At 40.1% G+C, this 14,358-nt stretch overlaps 1 protein-coding gene across 5 annotated transcripts in view; it reads left to right on the top strand.

Moving 5' to 3' along the window:
- The window catches only part of GTDC1 (glycosyltransferase like domain containing 1), a 181,074-nt gene that overhangs the window by 42,564 nt on the left and 124,152 nt on the right, over positions 1–14,358 (top strand). The window lies entirely within an intron of this gene.

Raw genomic sequence — 14,358 nt, forward strand, 5'->3', positions numbered from 1 at the left:
AAACATTGAGAATCAAGCAAGAAGTAGATGACAGTAGTGGAGAGTGAGAGTAATGTGCTGGAGAGGCCCTTCATATTGGAAGTTACTGATCTGTGCTACATATCTGAAGTTTGCAAAGGATTTCAGATAGTCCTCTCAGTGACTGAATGCAAAGGGATGGGTAACCTTGGGGGAAAAAAAAAGCAACTTTTTATGCTTACAGAGGTTAAATAACTCCTGACCTTTGTGCTTGCAGAAATGGACAGAGCATCAGCAAGTCATCTCAAAATGGGAACAAATAGTAACCAACAGCACATCAATTTCTTTCCAGTAGTTAGTGTGTTTGTTGTGAAATAATGCAAAAGTTGTGAATTTAAATAATATGATGGTGACTAAACATCAAAAAATTGTTGGAGAATTTTAATTTTCCTAACGCTGGCTTTTTGTGCTCCCAGACACAGGGTCATAGAATGGTTTGGACTGGAAGGGAGTTTAAAGATCATCTCTTTCCACTCCCTACCATGGACAGGGACACCCTCCACTATCCCAAGTTTCTCCAAGTGCTGTCCAGCCTGGCCTTGGACACTTCCAGGGATGGGGCAACCACAGCTTCTCTGGGCAACCTGTGCCCGGGCCTCCCCACCCTCACAGCCAAGAATCCCTTCCCATTATCCCATCTAACCCTGCCCTCTGTCAGTGTGAAGCCATTCCCCCTTGTCCTGTCATTCCAGGCCCTTGTCCAAAGTCCCTCTTCAGCTCTCTTGTACCCTGGGAGAGGCTCTAATGTCTCCCCAGATCCTTCTTCAGGCTGATCACCCCCAGCTCTGTCAGCCTGTTGTGATACAATATTTTGTGTAGTAGGTTCTTCTGAAATTCACCTTTGCAGAGTGATGAAAAAGAAACAGATGGACACAGGTCCTGCTCAGCTGAAGTATGACTTGAGGGTTTCTGTATACACTGACCAGTATATTCCATGAAACAAGCAGCATTTTACTTCCATTTGATACTTTTCTGGCTGTAGCCTGAAATCAGTGGGAGCAAGAAAGTGTCTGTGGGCAGAACTTTTGCGTCTTGCAATTCAAGTAGTTCAGAAGCTTAAAAGTGCAAGAAACCACATGTAATGCTTTAAGAATCCAGCTGTAATTTTGAGAGCTGGAAGAGAAAACAGTGACTGAACATTTATTTCAGCTTGCATATGATGAGAGCAGTTCTCAGAGCCTGTGAGCTGCTGCTTGCAGAAAGTATATGAATAACAGAGCTACCTATTTTTACTGAGCACTGGCAAATGTAGGCTCACTTCATTAGAGCAAGCAGTACAAACAAGATGTGCTAACTTGTTTAAAAAAAAAAAAAAGACTTAATTTAACTTCCTATGCTGATTCTAAAATAAGAGAAATAAAGTCATAGAAAAATCATGAGACTTCGACAAAAAATGTAACAGTCGTTTTGTCAAAAAAATCTTGAATCTACTTGTATTTTAGTAAATGTTTCTTTAATCTCAGTGGTCTGCATGTCCACTGAAAGCATCTTTGAAGTAGTTTTACCTGTCTGGGACAGTCTGGTGTGCCCTGGTACAGATTTGTAGATATGTGTAAGATGTGTTCGGTGTCTCAATTTGTTCTTAATAGAAGAGGGCAGGGGTAGAAGGTGAGAGAAGGAGTGTAGAAAACCAGAGGTTGAAACAGAACAGGTGTAGAAGAGTGTTAGTGGATTTAAAGTATTCAGGAGCAGGGGCTGAAAAGAAGAGAAGGAAACACAGATTGGAGTTTGGAAAGAGCACATGGAGTAGAACTGATAAACGAGTGGATGACTCTTTAGCAACGTGTTAAAAGCGGTTTCCTTTTTGTGGTGGGAAGTTGAGATTTACCAAACAAGTCTAAGGAAAATGAAAAGAATGTGAGGAAATGAGCCTTGAGTCGTACTTGGGGAGGGGGAAAAATCAAAGGTGAAGAGGAAAACTTTGTATTTGATGTGGTAAGATGGAGGAGGAAGAAAGATTGTTTGTAAAGGTGTATGGAACAATTTGAGTGGGGAAGAATTGACAAAGAGGGAAGTGAGGCTGGAGGCAAAAAAATAATGCAAGAGAGACATGAAGCTTTTGCTTCTGGAATAGTGAAGGAATGACTGTATTCAAATTGGAGGTTTCCTAATGAGGAGTGAAGTAGGATGGTGAAATAGAAGACCCTTTGAGGTTGTGAACCTCTAAGATAGAAGATGTAGAGGATATACAAAGGAAAAGGTTGGAAGTGAGAAGGAAAAAATTGGAAGTGAGACTGGTTTGAGATAGGAAAAATTGATAGATGGCCCGTCAAGGTAGTAGCTCATATGCTGTATTTACGTCAGTTCTCTCTAGATTTTATTGTGTTATTAATAAAGTTTAAAGAAAAAAGAAAAGATGAGGTGGGAGTAAGTGAAGTACAGTGTGAAGTAATTAGAAAAGAAGGTAAAAGAATTGGGAAAAAATAAACGTTGTTAAGAAACCTAAATGCAGAGGAAATCAGGGGTTCAGTCATATGAGAAACAATTCATATGGTTTCAAGAAGTGTGGATTTTCCTTTTGAAGATGGAATTCATCAGCTAGCCAGATGAAGAGGATACAATTTTGTCTCATTTTCATAATGAAATAATGAAAGTGCAGTCTGGGTAAAAGATGTATTTGTCTGCATTTTCTTAGAAAGAATGATGCTAATGATAAATTAATGCTGCTTTTCAGAATATTTTTCTCATGTGTGGCAAAATGTCAAATAAAATCCTCCTGGTTTGAAAGAAAATGGGTATTGTGGTGGCTTGGAAGTAGGGACATAGGAGTCACTGCTCCTTTCTTCTGCTCTTGGCTTTACTGTAAAACTGCTGTTGGGAAATGGTGCAAATCACAATTTTTAATTCAAGTTTTCTCATCTGTAAAGTAGAGATAACAATAGCTACCTACCTCACAGGAGTGTTGCGAGGTTTAATTAAATGTTTGTTAAGCTCTTCAGCATTTTTGGATGAAAGCAGATAAATGAAACCTCTTGTTGTTAATAATAGGAAAGCACCAGGCAAAAGATGTAGTACGATTTTGGGGTTGGAGGGAGGAGATAGAACAGTTACAATTTGTTGTTTAAATCATATTTAAACAGAACAATGGAAATTTTTTGGTTAGAAGTTATGTAATTATTAGTTTTATGTAAGAATCCAAGCATTTTCTTATAATTTGCTTGTAATTTGAGCACGTAGATAGATGTAATGCTTTGTTTCATTTTAGAATCATAGGGTGGTTTGGGTTGGAAATGCCCTAAAGATTATGCAGTTCCAACCCTTCCACTATATCCCAAGTTACTCCAAGCTCCATCCAACCTGGCCTTGTACACTTCCAGGAATGGGGCATGTTAATATAAGTTTAAGTCTCCTTTGACTTTAAAAAATTGAATGAATGATCTTCATTCCTTTTTTGCTTCTACAGTAAGATAAATTCTTTATAGTGTCCCTCCATGTACCAAACCAAACCAAGTATTTCTCTGCCATCAAACACTGTGTCAAGGTTTCTGGAAGCACTGAAGTGTTGTATTTGGAGGCTGTGGGCTTTGGAATAACAAGTCAGTAGGCAACAATAGTAAGAAATATATGAAATTCTTTGTGTGTGTGTCTACAGTGTGATTTAAGCAACCCTGTAATGTGATCAGGAGGCAGTTTTTGAGAAAATTGTTGACAAAAGCAATCGAGTGAAATAGTGTTGAGTGATAAGAAAATCAGTGGGGGATTAGCCTTGCTAAACCTTGTTTCTGAGGCTTTTTTTCCTATTCAGATAGGGAATAGTCAAAGTAACCATTCTATTTGCAGTAGTCAAAGGAAATTTGCTGTGTATATTCCCCAGCACGTTTCTCAGAATCCACTGTGTGTGTAGACGCCACGTTTACAAACGTAGTGGTGTGTCAGCAACATCCCAGGTGTCATTATAAATGTCAGCAGTATGTAAGTGGTATTTGTAAATAAGCCCAAACATGTGAAATGGTCTGTGATGCTCAACCATTACGCACCTTCAGTACATTGGAGCCTGGTGCTTGGTTGAGTAGCTAAACTAAATATCAAGTGGTGTTACACAGCTTGAAGAGAGAACCAGCTTTGAAGAGAAAAAAAGCAGACTTTTTTTTTTTCCTCAGTCGTTTTGTTAATGCCCAAGAAGATGCTTCTGTGAGTGTTAAGAAACCAACTGTCTATAGACTAGGAAAAAAATCATTCATGGGTGTCTCTTGCCCATACTCATTCAGAGCTTCAATGGGGAAGGCAGAGTGCTGCAGCTCTGAAGAGTAGCTTGAATCATCATGCATGAATATTGCCCTCTCCAAGGATATTGGCATGCAAAACAGATTTTGTTCATCTTGGAGGATTTTGAATGCACCTCACACATGGCTTCTTAACCATTTTGAGATGAACAGGCAGAGTTGGGATTAGGTTCTTGTCAGCGGAAGCGAACTGGCGCATGATCAGTGCTGATAGGTGGAAATAATTCCCTTTTCCCTTCTCAAAACATTTGTGTGCCATTGTTTAACTTGGGTACCGTCTCTGTGTTTTTTAATCACCACATGTATTTGCTGCAGGCAACTTATTCTTTCCGTTCCTATCCTTTCTGCCTCTCTCTTAATTATACTTTATCTCCGGTAGTCCAAGTGGGAGAGTGAAGTGTCTTGCAGTTCTATTTCTCCTTTAAATATGGGGCTAAACCAGTTTCATAAGCACTTTCAAGTATCTACAGCCCACAGAGCTCTGTGGCACCAACCTCTGTTTAAAGACTGATGGGAAGATGGCATCTGAAAAGATTCAGAAAGATAGGCATCTTTTACTCTGTAATAGTGTAAGAGCCATGTAATGCCTCCCTTGGGTTTGGGTCTGCCTTATGAAAGGGATTTTAACACAAACCCGTCTTTAATGTTATCTCCATAAGCAAAGCACTTTCTAAGATGTGCTCTAACCCTACCCTCTCGCAGTGGGAAGCCATTCCCTGTGTCCTGTCCCTCCATCTCTTGTCCCCAGCTCTCCTGGAGCCACTTTAGGCCATGGAAGGGGCTCTCAGGTCTCCCTGGAGCCTTCTCTTCTCCAGGTGGACACCCCTAGCTCTCCCAGCCTTTCTCCAGAGCAGAGGGGCTCCAGCCTCAGAGCATCTCCATTGCCTGCTCTGGACCCAGTCAAACATGCTCATGTCTTTTGTATGTGAAAAATAATAACAGAGATTGTAGCTGTAGCACTGCCGTGAGTCTGACTGCATGTGGAACAAACAGTGTTGTGAGTGAACCACTGCTGTGATTTCAGAGGTATTTCCAAGCTGTCCACATGCCGTTGTTCTCCAGGCCTCCGTGAGCTGCTTATGGCTGCTGTGAATGCTTAACTGATGGCATTGCCAAAAATTTCCCGATGGCCAGAATAACTGCACAGCCCTGAAGTCTTTAGTAGGAGTCAGAACGGATCTTTAACTTGCTGGCAAAGCTTGTGATCTTTGTGGCTTTGAAATGAAGACGTGGGAATATTAAGCACAGGCCTTGCGTGCGTGAGGTGTGAGCGGTTTCTCGTGTTGGCTTGTAATGGTATTTCTGGCATTTCACTGTATCAGCCGTGTCAGTAAGAGCACCTACTAATAGCCAGCTAAACTTTAAATAGTGAGGGTCTTCCAGTAACAACCTTTAAATAGTTTCTCAGCTCTGAGCTCTGCAGCGAAGATGTTTTTCTCTGCACCCGTGTAGTTGTGGCCATTGTAAACCATGCTTGATGTTCCTGGGCTCCCAATCCCTGGAAGGGTTCAAGGCCAGGTTGGACATGGCTTGGAGCAACTTGGGATAGTGGAAGGTGTCCCTGCCCATGGCAGAGGGCTGGATCTTTCAGATCCCTTCAATCCCAAACCATTCTTAGTGTTTTACCAGTGTGCAGGAGGAGCAGGCTGAGTTCTGCTGGTTATCTGGTGGTACAAATGGAAGTAGCTGATAAGTGACAGCATAATTTCGGTTTTCTTGAACAGGATGTTTGATTTTGATAAGGATTTTCAGATATTGAAGAAAAGCTTCATGAGTGTGGCCAGTTGACTCAGGCAGGGTAAATGCTTTTCAGACTCTATACTTTACATAGGTGGAGAAGTGGTTCTCAAGTGATCCTAAAACTGAAATCCTAAGTGAGTTGTACTGATATCTTCATGATTGTAACAAGTAAAGTAAAAAAAAATCCCTGGTTTTAAGTGTTTTTGTTAAAGACTACAGTGCTGATCACTGGTTATAGCCAGATTCTCTTACGTGCAATAAAAGCCAAGTTTTTAAGGCACAGGCTTTCTGAGGGTGGTGATTTAAATGGCACTTTTCTAATATCAGCCATCTGAGCAACTTCAAGGAAAAAATTTACATCTTGATGTCCTCCATGCGTGTCCTTGCCTTGCTTTATCTGTGGCACTGTTAAAAAGGGCCACACTTGTTTCATGTCTGTTAAGGTCTCCCCCAGACACGAGTATTTATTCATTTTGCAGGATCTGTTTTGAAAACATCAGCTCAGAACCTAAACTTGTTTACAAAACAACCAAAATAACCTTCCAAAACAGATTGTTTTGAGCTGCTTGTATATCGCTTTTATTCATGGAAAACAAATATTTCCTGCACTGCTCACCATTTCAATTGGCAGATGATACCAGACATGTTTGTTTAACTCGTGTCAGTGTTTTTCAGCTTTCTGCAATGTGTGTATCCATAGATACTTCCCAGTGGAGGAGGTGGACCCCTTAACTTTCTGGTGCTTGTGAAGTAAAATAAAATGTATAAATATGCTTTTCTTCATTGCTTTAAGCCACTCCTTGAAGTATTTTGCTGGCTCTGCAGACAACAGGATGGAAACAAGTGACTTAAGTCATTAGATTTGCTATTCTTGGGTCAGAAGAGATGCTGGGGAACACTTGCAGGGAGCTGTCAGAAAGCATTTAGGCCATAATCCGGAGCCTTTCATATTTCTAGAACCCTTTCAGAGGGCTTAGTCAAAACTTGATAGGAAAATTATTTACAGGAAACAGGATGCTGCAACACTAAATCAAATTGACAACTTTCATTGCACTAGATTTATAAATTGATGTGGGTAACACATCTTCTGTATGTCAAGTTGGAAATAGGATGTAAATATTCTTAACATGGAAAAATATGTTTAGTGCTGTATGAGGCCCTTATTCAATGTTGTGGGATGTTTGCTATTGAATCTGAGAGCTTTCGAGGGGTTTCTGAAAGAGATAACGTGGTGCTGACTGCACAGAAGTTAATGAGATGTATTTTTGTTCCCATAACTTTATAGTGTGAAGTGTTGGTTCAGCTCTCTCTGGAGATGGCAAGAGTTGGGCAAATGGAAAACAAAAAAAATCATTTCATCTGTTGGATTTTAGTACTTAATGTTTAAGACTAAAGACTTCTTTTGTGCAGGTAGCATTGCAACCCTGAAATTATTTAGTGCATCACAAGACCATCCTATCCAAACTGAAGAAGGAATTTAATACTGAAATATTTTTTCCTGTAAACACAAAAAAACCTGATGATTTATTCTTTTCACTTGGTTAAGGGTTTCATAGCTTGGCAAAATAATCATGGTAATAATTTTGCATTGCTTGTGTTGCAGGTCTTTAGATGAGTAACATGGTAGATACATTTGGCACCCCTTTTGAAGTCCATTTTTCATAATGGTTGAATTTAATTGGTGGCCTTCTCTGAACTCACTCCAGCAGGTCCACATCTCTCCTATCCTGAGGATCCTAGAGCTGAATGCAGCACTGCAGGTGGGGTTTCACAAGAGCAAAGGGGGACAATCCCCTCCCTCCTCCTGCTGGGGCTGCTCCTGATGCATCCCAGGACAGAATTGGCTTTCTGGACATCTGCCCCTCAGTAATACTCCTCTGTGTGGGACCCATCCCAGATTTCACAGCTGAACTCCATTTGACAGTAGGTCTCATTCCATCCTTTTTGTGGACTCAAGGTGTGAGTGAAGATGCAGATCCTTTCATCACATGTTCAAAGGGATACCTTCCGACTGTAAAATAAATCTGGCTTGTGCCCACTCAAAAGTTGCTGCCAAACATCTCAGGCTACCAAGCCTAACGTTTTGATTCATGTTTAAATTGAGTCTTGCAATTCTAGATTTTGCACAAGAGGAGTTTAAGTGCTAAATCCCAAATTTTGATGATATAAAAGTGATTTGCTATTCATTTAATGCTTTGATGCTTCGAATTTGCTGGGGAGAGCAAACCAGGTTTTTGACGTAGGGTGATTTTATTACCTCACAGAGCAATTAGTTAAAATATTTATAAGTGATTTTTTCAAGTGTATATATTTGTTCTTGAACTGGCCGTGAGTGCACATTGTAATTCTTACCTTTCTGTGCAGAAACTGGTCCAGAGCCCAGAGCACGTGGAACACATTTCTCATCATATTCCTAATAAATTGGAGGAATTTCAAAATGCCAGCCCATTATTACCAGACTGGGACTTTTTCTATAATAGGGAACTAGCAACTAATATGTCTCCTGTCAGGTTTAAAAATAGCGCTACATCTCCCATTACCACACCTATTAGTTCCCTCTCCTCTCCCAGATCCTCTAAATCAAGTATCCCTCATCTATTTAAACCTAATGTAAGCCTTCAGGATCATCAGTGGTAGCAAATTTACAGCCATAGGTGCGGCACTGGAAATGATGAGTCCTGTAAACTGTCTTGAGCCTTCAAGTGCTGTGAGCACAGTCCAAATATGTTGGATAAAGCCAACAGAGCATTAAACAACATTGGGAGTTACTGAATATATGTTACTGTTATTCCAGGCTTTTGAATTCCATGGCAAATGGGAGCTTGTAATTAACTGTTAAATCAGAATAACTAATTTTCTCTCAAATAACCTTGTGCCTTTGGGTTATGCTCTCATATTAGATCTGTACTATTTTTTTTTTTTTAACTTTACCTTTTTTTTTTCCCAAAAAATCCTGTTAGTGGCTGAAGAGCTCTCCAAAATGATGTACAACTTTTTGTGAAGATAACTGATTATTTAATATCTGCTGCTCGGCAGAATACTTGTGTCAACTTCTGTAAATCTCTTGGGACCTTTAAAGGGAGGAGACAGAGGCACAGACTCTGTGGAAGAGTTAATCCAGTTTGCTGGTGATGGGTGGTTGTGGCTGTAGTTGTTTCCCTGGCAGAGCATGGCCCTGGCTGTCCCACCACACCTCTTCTGTGTCTTTTTCATTCCCTTTTGGCTTGGACTTCAAAAAAACTTTCTCCTAATTAAATATCAGCAATATTTAGTTTGCCTTTGTTCATCTGAACTCATGAAAATAGTTTACAGACTCCTTGGTATCCCTCATACCCTGTCCTGAGCAGTACATATCCCATATATACCACTTAGTAGGTCAATTAGACACGTGGAAAATGAGCTGTGTTTTGTAATTGCTATTCCCAGTGCACTGGACTATTCCCACATTGTAGGAGTACCCAAGGGATGCTTCCCCACCGAGGTAGTGTTGGCTGTTGTGGTTTTGAGTTAACCATAAATGTGATGCACAGATGTTTTTCTCTGCTGGAAAAAAAGAATAAATTGCAATAATTTATTCAATATAGATAAAGATCTTCAAAGATGTTGATTGAGGATGGCTAGAAGTATAGACACAAAGTATTTATGACAGTCTTAGACTGTGTCAGGGAAGAAGGCGAAAAGTGAATTCTAAGGATTAATTTTTTTTCCTTTTTTTTGTAGCTGGAAATAAACAAATTTAATTTACAGCAAGAAATGATGAAGGTCATTAGTGCCTTTGCCTAGATGAAATAGTAAAACAATTTAAATACTGAGTTTTAAAATGCATACTCTGCATATGCATTAGCAACTTTTTCCTGAGGATTTATAGCAGTATTGTTAACTTAACATGCACAGGGTAATGTGCAGATTTTACAGCATGTTACTTTCTAAATACATAAACTCCAAAAGGAGCCTTTACTGCCTCTTGTGTCAGGGTGTCTCGGGATTGATAGCCACAGGACATCTTTAAACTCCAACTTCCAATTCCTGCTGTTCCATTTCAGAGTTGAAAGCACAGATGTAAGAAACCAAACCTGGCGATGCTCACATTTTGCTTTTTATTTAAGATCAAACTAGGTCTTTAAACATTATATTGTTTGCAAGATCATGGAATGGTTTGGGTTGGAAGGGGCCTTGGAGTTCATCTTGTTCTTCCCCCTGCCATGAGCAGATACCTTCCGCTATCCCAGGTTGCTCCAAGCCCCATCCAACCTGGCTTCGGACACTTCCAGGAATGGGGAAGCCACAGCTTCTCTGGGCAACCTGTGGCAGGGCCTCACCACCCTCACAGGCAAGAATTTCCTCCTAATATCCAATCTAAACCTGCCCTCCCTTGTCCCATCACTGCTTGCATTTGTAATGCAGATCCCAAGCACAGTAAAAACTAGACGTGGTGTTTCAGTGGGACAAAAGCAGGCAGTGCAGTCGTGCAGGTTTCAGTGCACACAGTGTGCAGCACCCTTGATACCTGCAGGTGACAGTAGTTTCTGGTATTCTGTAGGTGTTTGCAGCTCTCAGGTTGCACGCAGGAGGCAGATTGTGGTTTATGGGTGCCACCGGTACATTAACACTGGTCCTCGCTCAACCATCCAGACAAAGGTGAACGGTTTTGGTTTACCACATTCTCAAAAGGAGGAAAGGATTTCTTGCTTTTTCCAGTTGATTGTAGAAAAGATAAATTGTCATTCTCGCTTGTGCAGTTTAGTAATGACAAACCTCAAGAGCTGGTACTTTTGGGTGATCTAAATACGGGTTAAATTTTGGTCAAACCTTAAAATGTGATTGTGTTTAAGGTACAGCTCCGAGGTTTCGGTGAGTCACTGTCGTGAGTGGGAGGGTAATGCAGGCTCTTTCAATCTGGGTTTGTGTGTATGTATATACCACATCCCCCCTTCAGGTGGGTGCATGTTGTGGGGCTGGGAGGGAGAAGTGACAGAGGAGGAAAGGTAAAGACCCCTAACAGTCCTTTGGAGAATCCCATTTTATCGCAATGTGGAACATAGAAATTTTTTGCCTGTATTAGGTACTGCAGTGTGTTTATGTGAAATCATCAAAGGTTTTAAGTATGTTTATGTCCACAGTTTGTACCTGACGGGTTTTGTAGTTGGTTGAGTTCTGAGATACTGAACCACGTGTGCTCTGGATACGGTGGTGGAATAAATTTCTCATACGTGTGGGACTGTGACCGTTAAAACAATCATTACTGAAACCCTATACCTTATTTCCTGTAACCAATAGCAGCTCTCTACCTATGGAATATATTAACAATTATTCCTTTGGGTTTGGATCGTTGCTTAGCTATTTTGTTGGACAGATATTTAAACGTGATCTGTAATTTATGTTGTCTGAATACGTCAATGAACAGAGCTAATTATGGCTTTCTGATGTGAGCTGTGCTGATGTTTGTGAAACCACACTTCTGTTTGTAAGACAGAGGGGACGTGTGTTCTTTAATAAATCATGGAAAATGACGAGTTTTCTCTACCTAGGTTGGTTAACAAAAATACTTGAGTTGGTGTTCACCTAGAGTTTAAAGTGGAGCCATGGTTACTGTGGCTAGTCAAACAATTAATTCGTCTGTGCCTTTAAATTTTTATTTATTACTCTGTATAGTACTCCAATTTTCTTTTAAAGGGAAATTATTAGGTCAAACAGCAGCGGCCCTTTCAGGGAACTCCATCACTTGCCCTGTTTCTGCAGAGTGCTCACTGTGGGGTAGAGCTGCAGCAACTCACAAAAGTCCTGGATGAATGTCACTGTGAGGGGCTGGCGTTGAGACAGCACCTAATTACCCACCTACACTTTATGGTTCTTCAGTATACCTCTGTATTAGTCATGTCATTTTGACACTGTAAGCACTTGGAAGGATTTTTTTTAATTTCAAATAGTTTCTTCTCAATGTATGTGCTGAAGAATGTGCTCCTCTCTGTAGTAAAGCCAGAGTAGGAAATATTCAAAGCAAAGGATCCTGCGGGCCTGCGGATTGAGCTGTTTGAGGAACACCCAGGATTGCTGGCTCCAGAGAGGAAACACTGTAATGAGAAAGGGGAAGCAGTTCTGTTTTTCTAATATTTGTTGTTTTCTTTGAAATGGGGAAAAGAATACCTGGAGTGATTTATATTTAATTGAGGATTGCATTCCATCAGATACGGTGAATGTTCTCAGGCCATTTATCAGCTGTGTCTTTTGGAGACCTCTGAGGAGTCTATGGGACGTATTTACCTTAACTTGGCTGGGTCAAGGGAAATAAAGCAAAAATAATAGCTGTTATTTTTGTATGTGAACAAAACTGGAAGTCATGTGGTGAAATATGAGGTAAATGACTCTGTCCTACCTCCTCTGTGCCTTTTTAAATACAAAAAATTATTAGTTATATGTAATATAATTTCCTTTGTATTATCAGTGTATCTTTTTAAAACAGAAGATTTATGGACTTTTTCATTGCTCCATCTTAGTCAAGCCCTGAAGTCGATGTGAAATATACTGTGCTGCCATTATCCTTTAGTTTAATATTTAGGCATTATCTTGTTAAAAAAACACAAACAAACCAAACAACCAAAAAACAGAACAAAATATACCCTATACTGCTTTTTATATAATATTCTAACATTTTTTCTGAATTGAGTATGATGTGTGTTGTGAGTAATATGCAGAGAGATCACACAATGCTGTAATCCTACACGTGCTGGTGAGGATTTTAGTGATCAGCACCTGCATTTTTGAGGAGTGAGTTTTGTAAGAAACCTTTTGAGCTTCGGGTTATCTCTGAAAAATGTGTCACTGCTGATTTTCACCCCTACAGGCTGCTGCCATGGGGTCTGCAAGTGTTATTGTGAAGAATTGCATGGGAAGAGCCATCTAACACCCACTCCACGATACATCCACAATTCCAGCCCAGTTTCCCAGTGTAAACAGCCAAAATGTATGACAGTGTTCCTGTAATGTTTGCATGATGCAGTTTTACTAATAGATCTAAAGGCAGGTAAATGCAGAATAACTAAATGTCAGGGTCTTTAAGCAGGGAGGAAACCTGAGAACTGAGAAAGTCTCTTACCATCAGCACGTACAGTCATTCTCTGTCCCTGTGAGGGATGTACACTGAAAACTGGTGCAGAGTAAAACCAGAGAGCACAGTGTCGACTCAGCTAAACCTGGTGATAAAACCAGTTTCAGAACTATGATGAAGTGTGGTTTGATCAGATAGTTCATGAAAAAAAAAATGCTTTATTACTGGTACTGCTAATGACTTGTAAATTAGCTGCAACCCCTCCCTGAGTGACTGACTCGATGGCATTTACCAACTTTTCACGTACCCCTTTTTTAGGGGCTGAATTTGTAAAACACTTCCCTCTTAGTCCTTTGAATTAAATTTTCGGTGACATTTGATGACAAGCGTAGCATGATTAATTACAAATTGTTCTGTAGGTGAATAGTGCAGATTCTAAACCACAGCTTGTGTTTTTATAGCAGTTATTACTCTGCAGGCTCCAAAAGGGCTTTGGAGGAGAGACTATGATTTTGGTTACATCATTGTAAATTCAGAGAACGTCAGTGATCTCAAAAGTGTGATTTTTTCAAAATTAGGTCAGTGGAAAAGAGATCAGAATCTGTTTTGCTACCTGAAAAGAAGCAAGCTCCAAAATGGAGTGAAGTCTTTGCTTCCAGGGGGCTTTCTTTTTGGTTTTGCAGAGAACATATTTGTTATAAAAAATAATTTATTTGAAATATTACGGGAGAGTGAATAATAGAGCAAATTATAACCTGAATCCTGGGTGGATTATGGATAGAAAGTCCGAGCATGGAATAATTTTTCTCTTGCTGTAATCTGTAATGACCCAGGAGCTCTACATCACCATTTCATCTGGCACCCTGATGGGCCAACAGCTCAAAGCTAGCTAAAGGTGTCTTGCATTTTGTCTCCCAATAGAGTTGATTCAGTGTTTGAATTTTTGTTGCTGGCTAGCTGATCTTTTGGTAGCTACAGTGCACTTTTAAGGTGTTTTTTTTTTTTTTTCAAGATTTGTTTTCTCCCCTCTGATTACAGAGTACATAATATTTTTCACCTGATCTCGGGTTGAACTAAATCTCACAGTTGAGATGATACTGAGATTTTCAGGAGTTTGTAGTTCTCTGTTGAATTCTCACTTCTTGTCACCAGAGGTTTTGGTAAGATAAGGATTACAGTCTGAAACTACTAGAAATGACAGGTCAGGAAATGGATGTAAGGTCTTGCAATATGCAGCATCAAACATGAATCCTGAGTAAATGAGTTTAACAGAGTCCTCCCTTGTCCGGGAATGGTGAGGAGGAAACCATCAAAGAGCTGGTCATGGGTGGT

Source organism: Empidonax traillii, unplaced genomic scaffold, assembly GCF_003031625.1.
Source record: "Empidonax traillii isolate 1590-97213 ecotype Southwest subspecies unplaced genomic scaffold, ASM303162v1 scaffold294:size1087701, whole genome shotgun sequence".
Taxonomy (NCBI): Eukaryota; Metazoa; Chordata; class Aves; order Passeriformes; family Tyrannidae; genus Empidonax; species Empidonax traillii.